The following is a 20,372-nucleotide window of genomic DNA, read 5'->3' on the forward strand; positions in this document are numbered from 1 at the left end:
GGGATGACCAGCTAACGCTCCCTCACTGGGATAACACAAAGCCCGAACAAAGGGGGCTTACACCCTGCCGTGTGTGTGTGTGTGTGTGTGTGTGTGTGTGTGTGTGTGTGTGTGTGTGTGTGTGGTGTGTGTGTGTGTTGTGTGTGTGTGTGTGTGTGTGTGTTGTGTGTGTGGTGTGTGTGTGTGTGTGTGTGCGTGTGTGAGATGTGGGATGGGGTGTGTGGTGTGTGTGTGGTGTGTGTGGTGTGTGTGAGTGTGGTGTGTGTGTGTGTGTGTGTGGTGTGCGTGCGCGTTTGTGCGTGTGTGTGTGTGTGCGTGCGTGTGTGTGAGAGAGATGTGTGTGTGTGTGTGTGTGTGTGTGTGTGTGTGTGTGTGTGTGTGTGTGTGAGTGCGCGTGTGTGTGCGTGTGCGTGTGTGTGTGTGTGTGCGTGCGTGTGTGTGAGAGAGATGTGTGTGTGTGGTGTGTGTGTGTGTGTGTGTGTGTGTGTGTGTGTGTGTGTGTGTGTGTGTGTGTGTGTGTGGTGTGTGTGAGAGAGATGTGGGATGGGGTGTGTGAACAGAGTGGGATAAGGCTAGGGGTCTAAAAGTGGAGCAGAACAGGGAAGGGGTGGCAGTCGGCCTTGTAACCTTTTTGTTACCAAGTCTCCTTCAGGTAACAACTATATGTTTCAGATCATGACTCATTAAGTCCTCACATTGATAAAAGAGAGAAGGAGAGAGTGGAGGAAAGGAGGAGGTGAGAAGCAGAGGGAGAAAAGGGGAGGAGGGGTGGAGGCGATGAAGAGGTTCATCTATACATCCTGAGGCGGACTGGCAGACCACAGGTCGTCCTCAGGAAGACTGATGCCTAACCATCAGCTGCAAACTCCATCTCCCATAAATCGCTTGTTTGTGTGTGTGTGTGTGTATGTGTGACTGATGGATCTGTGCCATAAAGCTTTGTGGCGTGACGTGTGGAGAGCAACAAAGTGAACCCTGAGAACATAATGTACCAGTGCTCCAGGTTAATGTCAACGATCCCTGAAAGGGAGGGAGGAGAGGAGCGGCTTTGACATTACATTGGTTCAGCAGGCTATAAGTGTGAGGCTGACCCAATGTTGCCTCAAGTGCAGTCATTGAATAGTTATTGTCCAGTAGATTTATTGTCCCATGTATCAGAAATGTAGACATAAATGTACCTTTATTATGGCCCATTTGTCATTTGTCTTTTATCATTGCCAAACGTTTGTCAAAGGGTGGATATTAGTAATTTAGCTTCAGGGTGTGTGTGTGTGTGTGTGTGTGTGTGTTTCTGTGTGTGTGTCCATGTGCGTGAGCAGTGTAAGACTAAGATGAATGGCGTTCATTACGTGGCCTAATCATAAAGCCCAGAGAAGAAGTGCAGACCTGGCCAGACAGGACCTGAAGACATGTGCACTTCCTCATTAACAGAATCCCATCAGGGTCATAAAGCACCAGCCCAAAATGCTCAATGAAAATGCACCGATAGGGAGGAAACTCCCAAAAGTTATTCAAGATATTAGTATGGCTCGAGACAAGATATTTGTATGATTGGGATGGTTTGAATATGGGGGAATATGAACAGTATTGATAATTGATTAAACTCCAAGAAATTGTGCTTTAAGAGTGACAAATAAGCAAATTTAGCAAGAAAACGAAAAAGGGGTCAGATACAAGACCGGTGCCCCTCTCTCCTCTCTTCCTCCTCTGTCCCTTCTCCTTCTCATCCTTCTCTCTCACCACATTATCTTCTTGAGGCCCTGGAGTCCACCTCATTCATCACCTGGGTTTGATTCCTCCGTTCGCTCCCCCCGTCCTCTCCTCCCTCCTCCAGTGCATCCAGTAGAGGTAATAGGGCTGTGTTACCTGGGATCAGCAGGTTTGCTGTGTTGGCGTGCTGCTCGGCCATATGGTTACCCACTGGGTGAACACTTTGATTAATGTTACCCACAGCACACTTTCTACATTCATATCTGATCCTGAAAACAGAAACCCAACTCTCTCTGCCTCTCTCTCTCGCTTGCTCTCTCTTTGTTTATATCCCTCTTAAACTCAATAATTCTGTTTGTTTGTTGGTAAACACTCTACTTTATGAGAGAGAGAGAGGCAGAGAGAGGCAGAGAGGAAAATACATAGAGAAACTGGTGGTAAATGTAAGTGGCCTGTACAGTACAGTTGATTAGGCCCCTGGTGTGTCGGTGTTATGGTAGATATCTCTATTAGTCGCCTCTCTTCCCTGGCCTCTCCTGTGTGCTGTGACTTCTGTCTGTCCCTGATGTGTACACACACACACACACACACACACACACACACACACACACACACACACACACACACACACACACACACACACACACACAGTCAGTCAGTCAGATAGGAGGCCGTGCTGTGGGCTAAGCAGTAACGAGGAGGTGAACAGATGCTGGCGTCACAATATCAATACGGCAGAGAGAGAGAGAGAGTGTGTGTGTGTGTGTGTGTGTGTGTGTGTGTGTGTGTGTGTGTGTGTGTGTGTGTGTGTGTGTTACCCTGGCAGAGTTCAGCCATGAGACAGCATTAACAGGACAGAGACCTCTCAGGTGAGCAATTAACTATCTGCAAATGATACTACATAACGCTCTCTGTTACACAGCTGCATAAGGTGTGTGGAGCAGCTTTACGGGGTGAAGTCGTTGCATTTGCTCCTGAGGAGCGGAGGGACGATGTCCCCATTGACACGGAAATGAACCATCCTCTCACAGGGTCAGAAGTTCATACCTGTTCTTCTATTATGGTATAATAAGACATCAACCCAGCAGAAACAATATGCAGACACTGTTATTGTGGATCATCCTTTATCACCAGACAGATGCTTTGTTCTGCCCTCAGTTTTTTTTCATCTGCTCGATGCTTCTCTATTTTGGTCTTCCTCAGTCTTGTTAAGTGCTGCCATTCCCCAGCTCCCGGATGAGGCCCAGAGGGCCCCTAGTGAGACCAGGGGCTAGGAATGGGCTGTCTGCCCCATCCGGAGATGCCCAAGGTGGGCCGTGAGGCTCGGTAAATCTCCCTGATTGTGCTGGGGGTGGTACCACGGTGGCCAGCCCTCCACAGAGGCTGTTTGACATGCAAATGGTGACTATAACTCAGAGATAATGTAGAACTGAGAACACTGGCAACACTTTTCCTCCTCCTTCTTGTCCCTCCATCCTTCTGTAATTTACCACATATTTAGGGGCTGAGAGAGAAGGGTAGAGAGTCTCATGGTGGTATAATAAGTGTTGACCAGAGTATTATATAGGAATAGATTTAAGTGCCAATATGAGTTGGCACTTAAAGCAGCGTAACCTAAAAGGTGACGTCTAGCAGAAGTACATCTCATACTTTTAACATTTTAGCAGATGCTCTTATCCAGAGTGAGTTCCTTGCTCAAGGAAACATCAATAGATTTTTCACCTAGTCGACACAGGGATTCGAACCAATGACCTTTCGGTTACTGGCCCAAAGCTCTTAACCCCTAGGCTACCTGCCACCCCATTCTTTACACCCTTTCTACATCCGTCTAAACAAATGGACACCGTGAAGTGAGGGAGGACAGTGGAGGAGAGGTGGAATGAACAGGGGAGAAGTAGAAGGAGTAATTGTGCAGTCCTTTGCTGAATTGTTCTGTGGAGGCAGTTTTAAATCCCTCCTATTATTTTAATCATCTGCCTTTTACTGCGTCTGCTCGGATCATTTGTTTGCAAACTGGGTTATTTGGAGAGGGAGGCTCACGGGTAATTTCATGCTACGGAGCATTTCTACCTACAAGTTAATGAGGAAAGGACTGTTGTTTCCACTAGTACAGGATGCTGCTAAGAGGAGACCAATTTAGTAGAGATTATATGGATAGAAAAAAAACTCTACGTAACAAAGAACATGCACAATAGGAATCATCGACGATGACAATCAAGTCAGAAATGTTTTCCATTGTGGTGCTGTATACTACAACAGTGACGAGAGGTGTGTGTTAGTGCTTTCCTTGGGGGTGTTCTTTTGGTTCGATTGTAGTTGGGAAGATCAGTTCTGTATCTGGTTAAGAACTACAGAGCTTTCAGAAAGTATTCACACACCTTGACTTTTTCCACATATTGTTGTGTTCCAAAGTGTGATTAAAATAGATTTAATTGTAATTTTTTGTTAACCTCTCTAGGGTATGTGGGACGCTAACGTCCCACTTGGCCAAAAGCCAGTAAAAATGCAGCGCGCCAAATTCAAATAAATTACTATAAAAAATCAATCTTTCATGAAATACACCAAATTAAAGCTACACATGTTGTGAATCCAGCCGACATGTCTGATTTCAAGAAGTATTTACGGCAAAAGCACACCAAACGATTATGTTAGGTCAGTACATAGCCACAGAAAAACACAGCCATTTTCCCAGCCAAATATGGGAGTCACAAAAAGCAGAAATAGAGATAAAGTTAATCACTAACCTTTGATGATCTTCATCAGATGACACTCATAGGACATCATGTTACACAATACATTTATGTTTTGTTCGATGATGTGCATATTTATATCCACAAATCTCGGTTTACATTGGCGCCATGTTCAGAAATGCCTCCAAAATATCCGGAGAAATTGCAGAGTCAAGTCAAATAACAGAAATACTCATCAAAAACTTTGATGAAAGATACATGTTTTACATAGAATTAAAGATACACTTGTTCGTAATGCAACCGCTGTGTCAGATTTAAAAAAAACTTTACAGAAAAAGCAAACCATGCAATAATCTGAGACGGCGCTCAGATGTAAAAAACATTTCTCTGCCATGTTGGAGTCAACAGAAATTACATCATAAATATTCCCTTACCTTTGATGATCTTCATCAGAATGCACTCCCAGGAATCCTAGTTCCACAATAAATTGTTGTTTTGTTCGATAATGTCCATTAATTATGTCCAAGTAGCTACTAGTACACATGTCCAAGCGAGTTTCAGGCGAACGTCGGACGAAAACTTAAAAAAGTTATATTACAGGTCAAATAAACTTGTCAAACTAAGTAGAGAATGAATCTTCAGGATGTTGTTATCAGAAATATTCAATAACGTTCCAACCGGAGAATTCCTTTGTGTCTACAGAAGTAATGGAACGCAAGGCGATATCATGTGGAATGCGCATGACCAGGAACTGGCTCTCTGCCAGACCACTGACTGAAACACCTCCCATCCGGCCCCACATCACAGTAGAGGCTTCATTCAACGTTCTACAGACTGTTGACATCTAGTGGAAGGCGTAGGAAGTGCAAACAGATCCATATCTTACTGGGATTTGAATAGGCGATGAGTTGAAATCGACCAGCCTCAGAATTCTCACTTCCTGTTTGGATTTCTTCTCAAGGATTTGCCTCCCATATGAGTTCTGTTATACTCACAGACATCATTCAAACAGTTTTAGAAACTTCAGAGTGTTTTCCATCCAGTAGTAATAATAATATGCATATATTAGCATCTGGGACAGAGTAGGAGGCAGTTCACTCTGGGCACGCTATTCATCCAAAGTGAAAATGCTGCCCCCTATTCTAGAGAAGTTAACGATCTATACAAAATACTGGAGAGTGTTACTCAGTAATGTGTTGTATTTGCCTCAAACATAACACTTTGTATTCAGGACAAAAATGTAATTGCTTTGCCACATTTTTTGCAGTATGAATTTAGTGCCTTGTTGCAAACAGGATACATGTTTTGGAATATTTGTATTTTCACTTTGTCATTTAGATTAGTATTGTGGAGTAACTACAATGCTAAACCATCCTCAGTTTTTTCCTATCACAGCCATTAAACCCTGTAACTGTTTTAAAGTCTCCACTGGCCTCATGGTGAAATCCCTGAGCGCTTTCCTTCCTCTCCGGCAACTGAGTTAGGAAGGTCACCTGTATCGTTGTAGTGACTGGGTGTATTGATACACTATCCAAAGTGTAATTAATAACTTCACCATGCTCAAAGCGACATTCAATGTCTGCTTTTATAAATGTACCTGTTACACCCCTGAAAAAAGGGGGGGAAAGAATCACAATTGTGATACGGAATGTTTACTCATGAGAACTTTAGTGCAATGAGAAAAAGACTGCGAATTCTCCCTGAACTTGAGTGGAGACCAGAGCAATCGATCTCAGGCTCATAGATTAAGAGCATTTAGTAGATCACAGATTAACACTTTTACCCACGACAACATAAAGTAATCAACATAACGTTTACACATTCCTCTCACAATTCGTACCCTTTGTATGCTTGACGGATTTTAACACAGTTATATAAATGTTATTAATCTATCAACTAATACTGAATGCCTGATCTTCTTAACCTTAGATGTTTTAAAATCCTCACATACTATGAATTTACTAATACTGTTTAATGTATAACAGGCTATTAGTATTTCCTTTAACCTGTCACATACCCATCTACCAATAGTTGCCCTTTGCGAGACATTGGAAAACCTCCCAGGTATTTGTGGTTGAAACTGTGTTTGAAATTCACTGCTCAACCGAGGGACCTTACAGATACTTGTATGTGTGGGGTACAGAGATGAAGTAGTCATGAAAAAAATGTGAAACACTATTATTGCTCACTGTGTGAGTCTATGAAACTTACAATAAATAACCAAAAGTATATGGACACCTGATCGTCGAACATCTCATTCCAAAAGTATGGGCGTTAATATGGAATTGGTCACCCTTTGCTGCTATAACAGCCTCCACTCTTCTGGGAAGGCTTTCCACTAGATGTTTGAACATTGCTGCAGGGACTTGCTTCCATTCAGCCACACGAGCATTAGTGATGTTGTGTAATTAGGCCTGGCTAGCAGCCGGCTTTCTAATTCATCCCAAAGGTATTCAATGGGGTTGAGATCAGGGCTCTGTGCAGCCAGTCAAGTTCTTCCACACCAATCTCGACAAACCATTTCTGCATGGACCTCGCTTTATGCACCGGGGCATTGTCGTGCTGAAACAGGAAAGGGCCTTCCCCAAACTGGTGACATAAAGTTGGAAGCACAGAATCGTCGTATGCTGTAGCGTTAAGATTTCCCTTCACTGGAACTAAGGGGCCTAGCCCAAACCATGAAAAACAGCCCCAGACAATTATTCCTCCTCCACCAAACTTTATAGTTGGCACTATGCATTCGGGCAGGTAGCGTTCTCCTGGCATCCATTCGTCCATTGGACTGCCAGATGGTGAAGCAGGATTCATCAATCCAGAGAACGTGTTTCCTTAGGCTTATGTGCGGCAGCTCGGCATTAGAAAAACATTTTAATGAAGCTCCCGACGAACAGTTATTGTGCTGATTTTGCTTCCACAGGCAGTTTGGAACTTTGTAGTGTATTGCAACCGAGGACAGACCATTTTTACACGCTACACGCTTCAGCACCATTCTGTGAGCTTGTGTGGCCTACCACTTCGCAGCTGAGCCGTTGTTGCTCCTCTAGCAGGGCAGAAATTTGACAAACTGACTTGCTGGAAAGGTGGCATCCTATGATGGTGCCACGTTGAAAGTCACTGAGCTCTTCAGTAAGGCCATTCCACTGCTAATGTTTTCTATGGAGATTGCATGGCTGTGTGCTCGGGTTCTATATACCTGTCAGCAACGGATGTAGCTGAAATAGTAAAATCCATTCATTTAAAGGGGGTGTCCACATAGTTTTGTATATATAGTGTATTTTACTTTTTTTTACTCCTGAACTTATTTAGGGTTGCCATAACAAAGGGGTTGAGTACTTAATGACCCAAGAGATTTTCAGCGTTACATTTTTTATTAATTTGTTAATTAATTTGTAAAACATTGAAAATGATACCCGATCTTACATGGCTTTCATTATACAGTGTAACGGCATTCCTCCTCCTCTTCATCTTCGGAAGAGGAGGAGTATTGAGGGAACCAAGGCGCAGCGTAGTGAAATGACATTTTATTAACGAAGACACGAACTTGAATAAACTAACAAAAATAACAAACGGTGTAGACAGACCTATACGACGAACTCACATAAAACAAGAAGAACGCACGAATAGGACAATTTAGACTACACAAACCGAACAAACCGTAACAGTCCCGTATGGTGCAAACAATTACACAGACACGGAAGACAATCACCCACAACGAACACTGTGACAACGCCTACCTAAATATGACTCTTAATTAGAGGAACGCAAAACACCTGCCTCTAATCAAGAGCCATACAAGGCAACCTAAAACCAACACAGAAACAGAAAACATAGAATGCCCACCCAAACTCACGTCCTGACCAACTAACACATATAACAAATTAACAGAAATAGGTCAGGAACGTGACATACAGTAGCAAAAGACATTTGAAAAATAATTTAGGGTAGAGTTTAACATTTTAGGAATACTTTGTTTCAGATCTTACAGATCAAGATGCAGGAATACCTTTACACAATCTGTCTGTCTGTCTGTCTGTCTGTCTGTCTGTCTGTCTGTCTGTCTGTCTGTCTGTCTGTCTGTCTGTCTCCCCCCCTCTCTCTCTGTCTGTCTCCCCCCCTCTCTCTCTCTGTCTGTCTCTCCCCCCTCTCTCTGTCCCCCCCCTCTCTCTGTCTGTCTGTCTGTCTGTCTGTCTGTCTGTCTGTCTCTCCCCCCTCTCTCTCTCTCTGTCTGTCTCTCCCCCTCTCTCTGTCTCCCCCCTCTCTCTCTCTCTCTCTCTCTCTCTCTCTCTCTCTCTCTCTCTCTCTCTCTCTCTCTCTCTCTCTCTCTCTCTCTCTCTCTCTCTCTCTCTCTCTCTCTCTCTCTCTCTCTGTTTGTCTCCCTCTCTTTCTCTCTCTCTCTCTCTCTCTCTCTCTCTCTCTCTCTCTCTCTCTCTCTCTCTCTCTCTATGTCTGTCTCCCCCCTCTCTCTCTCTGTCTGTCTCCCCCCCCCTCTCTCTATGTCTGCCCCCCCCCTCTCTCTCTCTATCTCTGTCTGTCTCTCCCCCCCTCTATGTCTGTCCCTCTCTCTCTCTCTGTCTGTCCCCCCCCTCTCTCTCTGTCTGTCTGTCCCTCTCTCTCTGTCTGTTTGTCTGTCTGTCCCCCCCTCTCTCTCTGGGTATTGTTAGTCAATTCATGGCTCGCGGCCCAGTCCAACTCAATTAACACGGAGCCTGATTACATTTAGATGCAAGACCATAGACAGGCCTATCCAACTCTGCAACGCAACGCACCATACTGGGAAATAATAGGCCCTTTTAATGTAATTACACCTTTACTGAGGAGAGAGAGATGGAGGGATAGTGAGATGGAGGGACGAGGTGTCCGTCTGCCTCTCACCGCTCGTAGCCTCTACCCCCTGCCTGTCATTTGTTCATTCGCTTGTCCCTCTGTTCCCAGGCAAGGTAAATTGAATGAGGGTGCATGAATTAAAACAATAACACAAATTGTTGACGAGGCATGGCTTGTTCTCTCTCATACTCTGGTCCACTGACAGTCTGGGGCTGCCTGACCCCTGACCTTCGCCTGGGTCATGTGACGCATATATTACATTGTTCCATGAGCTCCTCTGTGGTTCACGACCAGGAGAGAGGAGATACATGAGGAGAATACTTTTAATGAAAACTCTATATAGCACAATCAGGTATTGAGCTGCAATGGCACTAAATCAGGTAAGGAAATAAAGTAAGATTGTTTAACCCAAAGTGAGAGCGAGCGAGAGATTGAGAAAAAAATAACACTTTTAAAATGTTATTTCCAGGCTAAACCCTTGTGACAATGGAAAGCACTTAGCAGTTTAGTTTAGAACGTTCCTAAACAAAAGAGTTTAATGAAAGTGGTTCCAGAACCCTTCTGAGAACATTCCCTCATCAAAATATAAATTATTACATTATTCAGATCAAAGACCCCCATGCATCATAATGGCCGGATCCTTTTCTTATTCAATTATGCTACACTTGTGTTTTTATGATGCACACGCAAAGCAGAGGAATAAACTAAATCAAAGGGACTTCATTTATCATCTGTGTGTGAGCGTGTGTGTGTTTGTGTTAGATTGCCAGCCCTTAAGTTACTGAGATGACAAAGCGTATTGGCCGCATCTTTCGAAAGAGGTACAAAAAGATATAGCAACCCACTAATTCGGAACAAAGCAATCATGCGGCAAAAGAGCACTTGAAAAGAACGCATTATTTTGTATCTTCAGAAAGTGAGCTTATTTGCTGACACTCACAAATAGAAAGTTGTGTGAGTAAAGTGAAGTGGGGTCTTGTAGTTTGTGACTTCTTTGTTATCTAGCCCAGACATAATCAGCATCTAAAGCTGTGTGTGCCGTCCGCCACCCCATCACCAAAGCTCTCTACAGAATTGCAAAATAAGCTTGGTGTGAATATGTGATTGCTAGTGTTTATTGTGAGATGTGGATATTACAGAGCAATATGGATCACATTAAGACCCTGGTTGTTAGAGTATTGGTAACACAGAAGACACGCACGCTGGGAAAACCTGCACCGTCGGCATATCTTGCGGAAAGGGGAGGGAGAAGGATAAAAGGGAGGAGAGGGGAAAAGGAGAGAGAGATGGAGGGGTAAGAGGGCTGTGGGGAGAGGAGGATGAAAGGAGAGTAGAGAGATGAGGAGAGAAAAGAGTCAGTCGGAATGTCTGTATGATAACAACGGCACCTTATTTAAATCTCTGTCACTTTCTGATGCAAATCTGATGCTGCACTGAAGTAGAAAGATGAATATGAGAGAGGGAGGAGAAGGAGGAATATGAGAGAGGGAGGAGAAGGAGGAGAAGGAGGAATATGAGAGAGGGAGGAGAAGGAGGAATATGAGAGAGGGAGGAGAAGGAGGAATATGAGAGAGGGAGGAGAAGGTGGGATATGAGAGAGGGAGGAGAAGGTGGAATATGAGAGAGGGAGGAGAAGGAGGAATATGAGAGAGGGAGGAGAAGGAGGAATATGAGAGAGGGAGGAGAAGGTGGAATATGAGAGAGGGAGGAGAAGGAGGAATATGAGTGAGGGAGGAGAAGGAGGAATATGAGAGAGGCAGGAGAAGGGGGTATATGAGAGGGAGGAGAAGGAGGAATATGAGAGAGGGAGAAGAAGGTGGAATATGAGAGAGGGAGGAGAAGGAGGAATATGAGAGAGGGAGGAGAAGGAGGAATATGAGAGGGAGGAGAAGGAGGAGGAATATGAGAGAGGGAGGAGAAGGAGGAATATGAGAGGGAGGAGAAGGAGGAATATGAGAGAGGGAGGAGAAGGAGGAATATGAGAGAGGGAGGAGAAGGAGGAATAGAAGAGGAGCAAAGGGCATCTGTGCGCGTGATCTGTGCCTGAGGCCCCAAGGCCCTGCTCTGTCTTCATCTGGAAAGCAAACGCTGCAATTATAATGACCTCTCTGTTCTCTTCATTTCCCATCTCTCTCTGTCTTTCTTTCTTGTGCTGTACTTTATGTTTTGCTAGAGGATAAAGAAACACTGAGGTCTCTCCAAAAGACCTCTCTCTACTCAGACCTCCATTCCCTCCTCTGTCCAGAGAGACAGTAACACTTCTGTCTATTCTAAGACATACTAATAGCATCTCTCAGTCCTGATGTATCTTTCTCTTAGTGTCCTCTCCGAAGGCCTGTTCTCTTGTTAAAGTGACTGAAACAACTATAATGCGGTCGTATGTCATCTCCTAGTAGACTAGCCTAGGCCTGGTATATAGTGGTGATTATTCACCAGACTAGGAGCTGTAATCACAGGAACAGACACCAGTAAAACACACACTGCTCACACCACTTAACTTCCATGTCAGAGAGAAATAGGAAATATTTATTTTCTAAATCTAACTCGTCCCTTTTCTCTTTCTTCCTCTTTCTATTATCTCTCTCTCACCTTCACTCTCCCTCGTCTCTCTCAGCACAGTTCACACCACTGAATTAACACATTGAAGCTTTAATTAATGAATGTGTTTAATTACAGTCATAATTGCAGGGTTTACCAACAGGACCCTGTCTAGCCCTGATGCTAGACAAAATAAATTGGATTGTAGTTTAGGCCAGTGAAACACGAATTACAAAATACTCAAAAGAAATTAAAATGAAATTAAACACATCTTTCAAATACATGGAATAGAAATACTGCCTCTGCGTGTTTCTGTGTGTGTGAGCTGCTCTCCAGTGTTGAAAGTATCAGGTCGTACAATATGTGCCTCATTCTCCATGTTCCTCATCTGGAAAATCATCCCGTGTCCTTCCCTCACCTTTCACATATCAGCTCAACAGTCGCTTGATTTGTAACTTGATTTCAGGAAAGGGAGAACCTGTAGATTACCCTGCTTTCATTAGGGGGGAAAACCCTGTCTCTGTGTCAGACAGAGAAGAAATCAATTTAATACAGACTTAACTGGAGGAAATTGCATATTCTGCCTGTATGTGCTGAATAGGCACTTTTCCCTTCCTACCAGAGACTGGCCTCACTAGTAATTGTGGTGTGTGTGTGTGTGTGTGTGTGTGTGTGTGTGTGTGTGTGTGTGTGTGTGTGTGTGTGTGTGTGTGTGTGTGTGTGTGTGTGTGTGTGTGTGTGTGTGTAATTGAGAAAGGGAGCTTCGTACTTAGACTCAGATCCTAAGTAGAGACACAGCCAGGTGGAGGTGTGTGTGTATCTGTGTGTGTGCGTTCGTATGTATGCCTGTGTGACTCAACCAGGTGGAGAGGAGATTGGTGGGTATTTATGAAGGAATGTCACATTTCTGACAGGATGATTTATGACCAGTTCATGCTGCCGTTTCCCTCTTTCCCCTTTTCTCTTTCTACCCCAAATATATACACTGAACACAAATTTTAAACGCAACATTTAAATTGTTTCATGTGCTGAAATAAAATATTCCAGAAATGTTTCATACGCACTAAAAGCTTATTTCTATCAAATGTTGTGCAGAAATGTGTTTACATCCCTGTTGGTGAGCATTTCTATTTCGCTAAGATAATCCATCCACCTGACAGGTGTGGCATATCAAGAAGCTGAATAAAACAGCATGATCTTTACACAGGAGCACCTTGTGCTGGGGACAATAAAAGGCCACTCTAAAATGTGCAGTTTTGTTACACAACACAATCCCACAGATGTCTCAAGTTGTGAGGGAGCATGCAATGTCCACCAAAGTTGTTGACGGATATTTTAATATTCATTTCTCTACCATAAGCCACCTCCAACGTTGTTTTAGAGAATTTGGCAGTACGTCCAACCGGCCTCAACCGCAGAAGGCGTGTAGGCTGATTGCTGATGTCAACGTTGTGAGTGCCCCAAGGTGGCGATGGGGTTATGGTATAGGCAGGCATAGCTAATGACAACAAATACTATTGCAATTAGTCAATGGCAATTTGAAGGCACGGAGATATTGTAACGAGATCCTGGGGCCCATTGTTGTGCCATTCATCCGCCGCCATCACTTTATCTTTCAGCATGATAATGCACGACCTCATGTCGCAAGGGTTTGTACACAATTCCTGGAAAAGGAAAATGTCCCAGTTCTTCCATGGCCTGTATACTCACCAGAAATGTCACCCATTGAGCTGATGTTTATGATGCTCTGGATTGACGTGTACGACACCATGTTCCAGTTCCTGCCAATATCCAGCAACTTCACACAGCCATTGAAGAGGAGAGGGACAACATTCCACAGGCCATAATCACCAGCCTAATCAACTATGTGAAGATGTATCGTGTTGCATGAGGCAAATGGTGGTCACACCAGATACTGACTGGTTTTCTGATCTATGCCCCTACTTTTTTTAAAGGTATCTATAACAGATGCATAACTGTTTCCCCAGTAATGTGGTATGGCAACTGCTCGGCTTCCGACAGCAAGGCACTACAGAGGGTAGTGCGTACGGCCCAGTACATCACTGGGGCCAAGCTTCCTGCCATCCAGGACCTATATACCAGGCGGTGTCAGAGGAAGGCCCTAAAAATTGTCAAAGACTCCAACCACCCTAGTCATAGACTGTTCTCTCTGCTACCACATGGCAAGCAGTACAGGAGCGCCAAGTCTAGGTCCAAGAGGCTTCTAAACCGCTTCTACCCCCAAGCCATAAGACTCCTGAACATCTAATCAAATGGCTACAAAGACTATTTGCATTGCGCCCCCCCCCCCCCCCCCCCCCCCCCCCCTCACGCTGCTGCTACTCTGTTATTATCTATGCATAGTCACTTTAATAACTCTACCTACATGTACTTATTACCTCAACTAACCGGTACCCCCTGTATATAGCCTCACTATTGTTATTTTACTGCTGCTCTTTAATTTTGTTTATTTTGTATTTTTCTTGACTGCATTGTTGGCTAAGGGCTTGTAAGTAAGCATTTCACTGTAACCTGTTGTATTCGGCACATGTGACTGTTACGCACACCTCTTGGAGGGAACGCAACACCCTGCTACACTCAACTCCCCGTGGAGCGAAAGAGGTATGTGACTGCAGGTGTGGGTAAGGATGACAGAGAACATTACCATCTACAGGGAATTTATTTCCTTCATACGGTAATTTGGGGAAAAGAGGCTGGATGGAACCAAAGCAAAGAAAGTTAAAGAGCCCCCCTCTCCTACCTAACTAGCACCAACTGGCACACTAACCAAAATACAGGGGGTGGTCCACCCAGGTTTTACCTAGTGTGCATAGACAGAGTACACACTACGGGTATATGTATGCCCACAGGCCTCTTGCCTAAGCACTCCCAAGGTCCCTTCCCCTTCCCCCCTGGGAACAAATGAAACAGAATAATACAAACTTAAAGTGAACAATTTCACTAATCAAAAACATAGTCCTTTGGCATACACAAACGTCAGCAGGACCAGCTACAAAATGCTTCACAAAAATTAAATCAGACCAACAACATAACACAGGACATACCAAGAAGCTCTCTCTTCCTAACAAAGGAACACTGGCTTTTAAAGCTGCAGGACTCAGTAATTGAAAACAGCTGTTCTCCTGACGAGAGGGCGGGGTCAGAGCTCCAATCTGCACTAGGGCCGACCAATCAGCTGCTTTGGACTTCAGGAAGCCATGTCCTGAAATACACACCAACACATACAAACCCACAACAACACAGAAACTGGGGAACGTAACAGTGACAAATACAATTTAATTTGATTTAATGTGAAATCCATAGATCAGAGCCTCATGAATTTATTTCAATTGTCAGATTTTCTTACTTGAACTGTAACTCAGTAACATCTTTGAAATTGTTGCATGTTGCGTTTTATATTTTTGTTCAGTATATCTCTGATCAAATACAGTCTTAAAAGCTGATGACCAAGTGGAGTGGTCAGGACAAGGTCATGAAGGTTTTATTCTGTTTTGTTCTCTTCCCTCCAGTCAGGCCTGTTCTAGTCTCAGGCTGTGGCTGACTGAGCTGTTCAAAGCCAGCTCTCTTAATTGCTTTTATAAGGTGCCCTTTTCACATGGGGACTTCTCTGCTCACTCACTTTCACACATAGAACTTGGTATAATTTTACTTTCTGTTAACATTATTAACACACAACATTACAATTGTTACTGAGAGTTTGCCTGTATGCATATAAACTACTAATAAAATGTTAGAACTACTTTGTTATGATGATTATATAATCCCGCTCCATCTCCCTTTCTCTATATCTCCCTATATTTCTCCTCATCCCCCGTCTGCATCATTTTCTCCGTTACTCCTGATAGGTTGGGTTGAGTGGGGGTGGGGGGGGGGGTTGATCTCGTAAGTGTCCTCAGCCCTGTGGGAGGTGGTTGGCGGGGGCAGGTGAGGTGAGAGGGGCAGTATGGGTGAGGGGGGTGAGAGGGAGCTAGTGCATTAACCCAGTGCATTATTTGGCCGTTCCACTCTTCTAGCTCCATTAGGGCTGGCTTCAACACTATTAAAGGGGTCAGTGGTGTGTGTGTGTGTGTGTGTGTGTGTGTGTGTGTGTGTGTGTGTGTGTGTGTGTGTGTGTGTGTGTGTGTGTGTGTGTGTGTGTGTGTGTGTGTGTGTGTGTGTGTGTGTGTGTGTGTGTGTGTGTGTGTGTGTGTGGTAGGGGACACTAGAGTGGTCTAGTGTCTTATTGAACAGGAAGGGGCTCGGTCCCCTCATACCTCTTAATTTGATTGGATTGGATGGCCAAGTTTAGAATGATATTACAGCCGCCACCCTCTTTCCTCTCGCTTTCCTCTCTCCCTCTGTCTCTTAAATTTCTATGCATCTCTCAATACACTTGGGAGGAGGTGTGTGGTACCTGTGTCATTTGTCTCAGGTGTGTGGTACCTGTATCATTTGTCTCAGGTGTGTGGTACCTGTGTCATTTGTCTCAGGTGTGTGGTACCTGTGTCATTTGTCTCAGGTGTGTGGTACCTGTGTCATTTGTCTCAGGTGTGTGGTACCTGTGTCATTTGTCTCAGGTGTGTGGTACCTGTGTCATTTGTCTCAGGTGTGTGGTACCTGTATCATTTGTCTCAGGTGTGTGGTACCTGTGTCATTTGTCTCAGGTGTGTGGTACCTGTGTCATTTGTCTCAGGTGTGTGGTACCTGTGTCATTTGTCTCAGGTGTGTGGTACCTGTGTCATTTGTCTCAGGTGTGTGGTACCTGTGTCATTTGTCTCAGGTGTGTGGTACCTGTCTGACTTTACTTTCCTTCTCTCCTCATCTGTGTAATGCAGGAGGGTGTGTGGTTATATTTTATAAGAGAGAAAGGATCCCGTCAGCCTCTTGTTATATTTTAGTGCATTTCCCCCATCCCCTTTCTTGCTCTTTCCTCCCCAATCTCCCTCTTTCTGTATCTCTCTAGCTCTTTTCTTTCTCACTCCTCCCCGTTTCCCAACTCACTCTCTTTCTTTATCTCTCTCTCTCTCTCTCTCTCTCTCTCTCTCTCTCTCTCTCTCTCTCTCTCTCTCTCTCTCTCTCTCTCTCTCTCTCTCTCTCTCTCTCTCTCTCTCTCTCTCTCTCTCTCTCTCTCTCTCTCTCTCTCTCTCTCTCTCTCTCTCTCTCTCTGTGGTGAAAGTCAGAAAGGTCACAGTGATGTTACAGACAGCTGTTCTCTGGGGGTGATGGGTGGGCGGTGTGGGGGCAGGGGGAGGGAGTGGGATCTGAAGCTTGTGTTGTCATCATGGTGACCTTGTGCTTTGAGTCCCCACCATGTGGCTGTTTTTGCCGACAGACAGACAGATGACAGAAGGACCCCAGACCATCTTGCTCAGTCTGCTCCCAAATCCACCCAAAACCTGAGTGGAAGGTGATGCATTGACTTTATGATTCTGTTTTTAGTATTCAGCCAGTCAATGGAATAACACTTTCAAAGTCTGAGAATTTAACCAGAATTTGTATTTCACCAAAGTCAGAGTTAGTATCTGACAGAAGTCCAAGGTGGTATGTAGCCAGTAGCCATGTCACTAGTCCACTAGCATCCCCTGGTGTAGCCTAGTCAGCGTTAGTGCACTCAGTGTTACCAGAGCAGCTTCACTGTCTCTCACTTCCTCAACGCCCTTCAGGAGACCACGACTTGTCAGCCTCCTCGTTAAACCCCTGAACAATTGCGTCCGCATGTTCTCTCTTGCTCTTTCTGCCTCTCTCCTTTTCCCCCTTTTCTCTTTCTGAAACCTGGCCATCTGTCTAACTGTTCACCTCCATCGCTTTAATGCTTTTTACATGCTTTTCCCCCTCTTTCCAGGCAATAAAGTTTATTTTCTTCGCAAGACTTCAATCTGTATAGGGAGGGTAGGCAGGCTGGTGGAGGGAGGGAGGGTTAGGAGGCAGGCTGCTCACCTCCCTCTGCTAGATTTGCTCCAGTACCCCCCTTCCCCCATACCCCCTCCATTCCTCCATCTCTCTCTCTCTCTCTCTGAGGATCTTCAGACATCTTCTCTGTCACTGAGAAACAGGAGTAGATGCATTTGTCATATTGTATTCATATTGAGCATTTTAATACATGTTCCAAATTGTTTTAACAGCAATCCCGGCCGAAACCCCTATAGATCAAGTAGAAATGAGTGGTCAGGAAAAACTCCCTAGGCAGGAGCAAACCTGTCTGGAGGAAACCAGTCTCTAGTAAGGGAAGTGAGGGAGGTTTAGACCGTGTGTTTGTTGTGTGCCACTTTTACAGGGTCATTAAAGGAGCTGATCATACTCTCTCACCTGTGATTAATGCTGTGTGTAGATCATACGAAACATCCCCGATCTCCCTATAATCAGACATGTATAATGGCCATCATCACCTCCTTAACTCTGTGTAATAGCAGCCCTGGAATGGTATATCATAGCATCAAGAGCACCATTCAGATTAGATCATTCTACGCTGGCCTGGTTTTACCCTTGAGTCGCAGAATTGAATATTTGTGTGTGTGTATTACGTGTGTGAATGTGTAAATTCTTATAGGGGCAGTAAATGCAATTGTAAAACTCCTGAAAAATGTACCTTAAATACGAAGGAGCTGTTAACCCTTGACGTGTTTGGCTTGGCTGGTGGGTATTGTTCCATGTGTGTCCTTGCTGTGGTGTCCTGTACAGTTACTCTCTACAGAGACAGCTGCATGAAGGAAAGACGCTCCCTCATGACGTTCCTGGGATAGAGATGAGATGTGGGAAAAGGCTGACGGGGGAGTCGGAAGCGGAGCGCGGAACATTGAACGCTTTTTCCTGGGGTAATGTGAGCTGACAGTGCTCTCCAGGGACAAACAGCGGGGGAAGTGTGTGTGTGCGCGTGCATCAGGAATAGCTGATATTCCCAATCCCAGACGGTGGAATCCCAGGAGTGGTGTTTTTCTCTGGCTTGAGGGATGAGTCTAACGGACCATTGGTCTGAGAGGAACACACGCTTCCCTGGTTCACGCTACACTCACACACAATCACACACCTCACACACCTGCACATGCTGCAGGTCCCGTGTGTGTACTTGTATGTAGGCTTGGGTGACATACCATATATACAGTATACCGTGATATTTTAAAATACAGACGGTAAGATTATACCAAAAAAAGAAGAATTGGGTTGGGGACCCCCCGGCTCGTTTTGGCTGCGGGGGGGGGGGGGGGGGGGGGGGGTGATACACCACTGCTTATAACTAACTATAAGTTAACTACCTAAGACAGACCTTTAGGGGGCATGTGCTCAAACCCCAAAAATTGCACCCCACCAAGAAATTGAGCATTTATTAAAAGAAGAGGGTAAGCAGCAGTCTTGTGAGTATAGTATATTGCAAAACTATTTTCATCTGGAATAAATGCTGCACTTAGTAACAATGACCACACAAATCCTGTCAGAATATAAGATTGTCAGAAATACTGTCGCCTGCCATTACTATAACCCAACTCCATGCGTCGCCACTAACATGTACCCTAGTGGTTTTCAAACTTTTTAGCTGGCTACCCCCAAAAAGGAGTTGTACAAAACTTGCGACCCACGCAAATGTATTGTCGCCTGTCATTACAGCCATAAATGTTGATGAATTTTCAAAAAGCAAGATAGGCTACAGAAATTAACTGCATTTTACACCTGCATTTGGAGCAAAATGAATTCATGTTAGCATTCAACATCAACTAGCGATATATCATGTCACTTCTCTGGAGTCCAGAGCGAGCTAAATCATACAGTCTATTTGTAGCAGAGGTTGCAGGATCGGAGGGCTGCCTGCTTGCAGAGTGCCTGTTGCCAGCCGTTGTAGCCTTGTTCTTCCTTACCAATATTGTGATACATTCAGAATATGTCACTTCATCCTATAGTGTTGAAGGCAGTGCCATCAGCTGCTTTTCTTTAGACATATAGCCAGTAGCCACCCAAACTAGGTCTATCTGAAATAGGAAAATGATCAATCAAATTGCCAGGTACCCTGTTGTTGTTCTGGGAAAGATGCCTCCATAGTAGATTTCTAAACTGTGTTTTATATGGATCATATAAATGTAGGACTGCTCTGTTTTCGTCAGGCAAAGGAAGTGAAACAAGTTCTGTCTGGTCACTCATCTGGATATGTGCGCCAACGCTGATGACTGGTCATTGGTCAACAGTCAAGATACGCAACTTTTTGGTTCTGATGCGTAGATGAGAATTCAACAACAACTTGCGGGCAGTGGGTTCAGAACAACAACCAGAAGAAAAAAAATGTATGCAAAAAAAATCTACCACCACCGAAAAGGCCACTTTGAAGACTGGAAGGGGAAAGGGGCATGTGCTCTGCACAGGTGTAGCCCTCTCTGTGCACGTTGTGCCAAATGAATTATCTCCAGCTCACGGAACCAGCTATGCATTTGGTTTGCTAACTTGCTAGCTAAGTGGCTAACTTGCAAGATCAAGCTTCTTGGTTACAGCAGAGACAATCAATCCCTCCTGGATCGTTTTGAAAGATATATAACGACCCTTGTGTGCACTGTCTGTAATAACGTATACCCCGGTATGGTACCAGAACGGTATGAAGGTATGGAAATCTGAATAACCCTACTTGTATGT

The 20,372-nt window shown here is 44.5% G+C and overlaps 1 pseudogene; it reads left to right on the top strand.

Moving 5' to 3' along the window:
• LOC129866960 (WW domain-containing oxidoreductase-like) overlaps positions 1-20,372 on the top strand; it is a 320,558-nt pseudogene that overhangs the window by 47,899 nt on the left and 252,287 nt on the right.

Source organism: Salvelinus fontinalis, chromosome 12 (assembly GCF_029448725.1).
Source record: "Salvelinus fontinalis isolate EN_2023a chromosome 12, ASM2944872v1, whole genome shotgun sequence".
Lineage (NCBI taxonomy): Eukaryota > Metazoa > Chordata > Actinopteri > Salmoniformes > Salmonidae > Salvelinus > Salvelinus fontinalis.